Below are 5,520 nucleotides of genomic sequence, written 5' to 3'. Positions count from 1 at the left end.
ATACTATCAAAGTTACCCGCATTATCAAAGATACCCCGTTTTACGGTACCATAGTTTCATTAACCTATGATCCTAATTTCACGCATTTTTCGAAAATACAATCCAAATGTAAAATGGAAACATTTTAAATTGAGATATTACAACATCTTAAGAAAACTATTTTAATTGACTCTGCAATGCTCATTACATTATTAAAAATTCTTGCTAGGAATTGCCAGAAGAATTCTCCTGAAAATTCACTTGGAGTTCTCCACAGCATTTACTTAATATTATCCTGAAATTTTCATAGAATTATCTTAGGAATAATCTTTTTAGTTCTGCTAGGAGATCCCAAAAATTCTTCGAAATACTGATATTGCTAATGATGATTAAGATAATTAAATATGACATTTTAACCAGGTTAGCAAACAAAATCGATTACATATCAAAACCAAACGCATTTTTTTATTCTGCAAGCGCTGTAATCTCGATATTTGTGTTGCATTGGCCAGAAATAAAATAGAAGGGCAAAAGTCTAGATGAGGAGAGATGATTGATTTTTATAACTGTATTTTACTGGCAATAGTTAAATCGTTTTTCAGTCGACATAGAATTCCATACTTCTTGGCAATTTTCTTGATGACATTGTCAATGTTAGAGTTGAACTTAAGTGTGTCATCAATAATCACGCCAAGATATTTAATCTCCCGAACGCGATCAAAAGTCTCATCATCAATTACAACAGAGACGTTCTCATTTACTCGATTCCGCGAAATTACCAGTTTTACTTGTATTCAATTTCAACTGCTTATACTTCAACCATCTACTTAGAGAACGCAAATCTTCATTCAACTGTAAAACGGCATCATCTAAATCCTTAGCTGCATTGAATAACACAGTATCATCTGCGAAAAGATTAATATCGCAAAATCGTAAAACAAGTAATTAATATACATAATAAATAACAGGGGCCCTAATACACTTCCCTGGGACACTCCAAGGTTATTCCCCACGGGACTGGAAGCAGAATCATTAAAAACAGTCCGCTGAGTTCTGTCAGACAATTAGCTTTCAAACCATTTACATGCAGTACTCGTAATTCCAAAGCGCTTGATTGATCTTAACAATAAGGGCCTAGAAAAAACAGTAACAATCGTATCTTTACACTCCAAGTTATTTTTCCACTTCGCTAATACCAAATTCAACGCGGTTTCATAAGAATGACCTTCCCGATATCCCGATTGTTCTGGTATCAACAAACTATTACTATTTAAATACTCCAACAGCTGGCCTTTAACAACAAGTTCTAAAACTTTCTCTAATGTATGCAACATGTTGATGGGACGAAACTCTTCGGTTTTAATCGTTCCAGCAATTTTTTTGAATAGGGACCACTAAGGATTCCTTCCAAATTTGTGGCACATGTCCAGTTTATAATGATTCATTAATAAGGTCCAGCAAGATATGGCCAATGACAATGCTGCTGGGATTCTCCTTTGAATTATCTGAAAAAAAAAAATAACACCGGAATATCCTTAGAATACTCCTCGAAATCCACTTGAAATTTAGCTCAGAATTTTCTAAGGATATTCCTAAGAAATCCGTTGGAGGTATTGTTTAAATTCTAATTGAATATACGTTGGAATTACCGTTGAATTTTGCTCCTATTCCTTGGTATTCAACTCACAACTATGAAATTTTCACATGAAAAATTACTGTCCGAAGTACCATGGTATTACATATCTCTAGAATCTATTCTAAAATCTGTTCAAAACTGCTTTGGAAAAAAGTTCTTTTAATAGTTCTTTAAAGTAACTGTATCCAAGGGTCTTGAGATTTTTTAAAGAGAGGAAGAAGCCCCTTTTTTCTATTGGCATCGAAGTTCACGAGTTTATCCCGGTGACATCGAATTTCCGGCATTTTCCAGTTATCCCGATTTTCCGGTCACACTGATTATTTAATTTTGCAGTTGAATCTGGACTCCTACAAGGTGCGAAATCTCAAATAAAAGTGTGCTTTGATGATGCATCGTCTTGGTTTCTTCTGCGTACTTTTTCGTAAGTTAGTTTAATGAACTTCCAACTAAGAACTAAGCATAGTGTAGCACTGTTACAATTTTTATTTATTTTTTAACAAATTTTAATTGCAATGCAAGCGGGAATGGCGAAAATAGTGACTTTAGTGACTTTTTGTCGAAAATAGGGACTTTTTAGTGACCACCTTCAAAAAAGTGACAAAGTCACTAAAAAGTGACCCGCTATCAGCCCTGCCTATGCATGCAGTCGTGGTAAGCAAAGTCTGCAAAGAATTCAAAGAAGACATTAGCACTTGTTGTATTATATTCGCTCTCTGCGCCGCACGGAGTGCACCGCTCATTGTGTGGATCGCTTCTCACAGATTAGTTGGAAAAGAGTTGGCGAAAGAAATGGGAGAACCATACACTCTTTGTCGAGTATTTTGAGATACATGCACAAAGTTGCTTTGCTAAGGCTCTGATGTGCTTTCATTTGGGGAAACAAACTTTGTTCAAAAAATAAACTAACATAAAAATTACTAAATTATTTTAAAACTCTTCCCACGACCACATTACAGAATCTGTTCATGCCGCGAAACATTGCAAATTCTGCATACAGAAAGACCACCTGTTTTCATACAATTTTGTCGTTGTGCTTTTTAATTAAAAGAGACGTTTTTGTGTTATGATTTTCTTTTCAATATAGGGGAAATGGATGTCGGCCTAAATGCCCCTAATTTGGACCCATACATAAATTCAGCACTCGACTAAATTTTCAATAGCGACCGAAAATATCCATTGGTATCGTCTCAATGACGCGTTTATCTAGATAAAATTGATAAATAGCAGATTTTTAGCGATGGGTCCAATCTTAGATCCAACATAGACCACACATTAGAGCCATTTCCGTTTGTATCGCACTCGACTGAGGTGAGCTACACACTTAGAAAAATTAATGTAAATTTAGAAGCTCTGAGACTGGCATATACGAGCGTCAATTTTGACATAAAATTGAGTCATATTAGACGCGAAATTCAGCTCAATCAAACGTACTTTCGAACTTTTCAGTCTCGGAGCACTTGATTTTACATGACATGTTTGTTTACGTCTCATCCTTTATGTCAAAGATGGATTCCGTCACGTGTAAGATTAGGTATTTCTAAGTGTGTATATACGCCATCTCATTTATGCCATGTCCACACTTTGCTTACACTGAGGAGAATAGCAACTCTGCATAATGGGACTGTTATGCAAATAGCGGCAGTGCTTAGTTCGGAAAAAAACCATAAATCTAATGCTACGATCACAGTGGAGTTTCTTTCCCATTAAAAAATGGACCATTTCAGTTGTTCTTGTTACATGACACCTTTCATAAGACCTTGGTGACCTTATATTGGTAATTGTATTAGATTTATATTGAACCATAAAACCCATTTGAAAGAAGAAAGCTGCTATAAAATTCTATTAATTTTATGAAGCTACATTCAATTCGCTAGCTGTATCTGCACCAATACTACCAATTTTAGTGTGATTGCTGTAACCATCTGGAAGGTAATATACAAAATAATATTTAATCGTTTGATTCATTAATTCACCGCTTGGGGCACTTGTGTTTTGTAAAGGAAAAGTTTCTCTTTGCGGATGTTATGAGTCATAGCAATGCTATGGTACAATCAACCCTTACCGAAAACAGTAAAGTGAAGTCGATTTTGTACAGCCCGTAGAACGAAATTTGCGGCCTCCCTATCGATAGCTTGAGACTAAACGATTCAATCTGCAAATAAAGTACATTCATTCAATAAACGTTTTTCACCATCAGCCGCAAGACCAACACTTTTAGTTACGGCAACATCCTCATCGGTTTCGAAGAACTCATTCAAATGTAGCAATGTTTTGTCTCCCTGTAAAACATACAAAGCAAACGATATAATATCATTTTAAAAAAACATCATCGTATTTTTAACTCGTCTTATAGCCAGCTCGGCAGCCGACACCAGATAGATGAAGTGCATGATTTCGAAGCACAAGTACAGAATCGAGTTGAAGTATCGGTTAATGGTGATTTGAAACTCATTTCTCAGCTCCAGTACAGCCGAGACATATACAAAGTAAATCTGTAGAAGACATTTTATCAATTACAGCAGTCGCCACACAATCGATGTAAAACATACCCGCGAAACGATCACCAGAAATTGATTTAAATTGATCAAAGCCAGCGGTATTCCATAGACGTAGCATATCCCCTGAACAAACTCAGTAACCCGGAAATGCAGCCTACTAAGCACAGCCAAATGTGTCACAGCGTCCGTAAAAACCCTACGCTTCAAGTAGTCATTTGTGACGTAATCTAGCGCAGAGAGCTCGCCGACTGTGATCCGTACTTGCCAATTGATAGCCCGATACAAGTGCGCTGCCATGTACAAGCTCAACAAACACACATTAGACACCTGAGCCATCAAGAACACCACGTAGACGTTCATGGCTCTATCGAACAACGGGACCGGATCGTGGTCCACGTTGAAGTGAAAATTAATGGCGAATAGCAGGCACATCAGAATGTCCACCAAAAGCAATTTTAATAGCCCATACGCAGCCAGCTTTCTGTCGATCCAAGTGGGGATGTTGAACAGCTTGAGTTCTGCCAGAATTTCACAAACCGAATTACCCAAAGCTATCAACCGCTTGTGATAGATCCATGTCGAAATGTAGCCCGTAACGATCACGCCAAACCGAATCACAAATTCACAGTAGATCAAGTGGCGAACTATATCCAAAAGAGGATACGATATTAATGTCACGATCCAGTAGGAGCTGTAGCCAATGGCACCGATGGAACACAGGCCTCCCAGGACAGACCACAGCAATCGGAATTCACACCATTCGAAGCGAGTGGCGGCGAGTCCATGGCAACGAAATGGAAGCATTCCACAGAAGGATGCACCGTAGTAGAGGTAGGCCAATGCCAAACGAAACAGCGTCTGGCGCGAAAGGTTCATCCTGTAATACTGACGATACGAAATGGCTTCGTTTGGCAAAGTGCTCTAAATTAATTGCAACTTTGAATAAGTAATGCTACTGTCGATGGAGATTGGCAGTTGAAAATGTTCATCACTTGTCCAGTTCCATTTGAAGAGTTTGCACGGAATTAAGAACTTCTGCTTCATGATGAAAACGACTAAAGGATTTCGAATCCGAATTGCTGCCGTTTGGATTTTCAACATATTCCGGTTATACGGACTTTTGCCATTGCAGTTCTGCTGTGATTCGAAACGATTCAAGCTAAGTGGACCGTTGTGTTGCTATTCAATCCTGTTGCTAGTAGTAGTCATAATTGGTATGCCGTTCGTATTTACCGATATAATACACACGGCTAGGCATCCAACGTCAGTCGTCAGCAACATTCTCCTTTATCACCAGCATACCATGAACTACATATTTCTAATTATGACGGGAATCACTGCCCTACGAAAAAGAACTGAAATCAAGGATATTCTCAATCGATGGATAACGCTATGGAGACTCTTGTG

General features: G+C 37.8%; 1 pseudogene; it reads right to left on the bottom strand.

Annotated features, from left to right (window-relative positions):
• Nucleotides 1–3,477: 3,477 nt before the first annotated feature.
• Nucleotides 3,478–4,989, bottom strand: LOC135699711 (uncharacterized; annotated as a pseudogene).
• Nucleotides 4,990–5,520: the final 531 nt, after the last annotated feature.

The sequence above is a fragment of the Ochlerotatus camptorhynchus genome, unplaced genomic scaffold (genome assembly GCF_037179485.1).
Source record: "Ochlerotatus camptorhynchus isolate MF236.1 unplaced genomic scaffold, CSIRO-AGI_Acam_v1.1 ptg000114l, whole genome shotgun sequence".
Lineage (NCBI taxonomy): Eukaryota > Metazoa > Arthropoda > Insecta > Diptera > Culicidae > Ochlerotatus > Ochlerotatus camptorhynchus.
The sequence above is the reverse complement of the archived record's forward strand: the minus strand, read 5'-3'. Positions and strand labels throughout refer to the sequence as shown.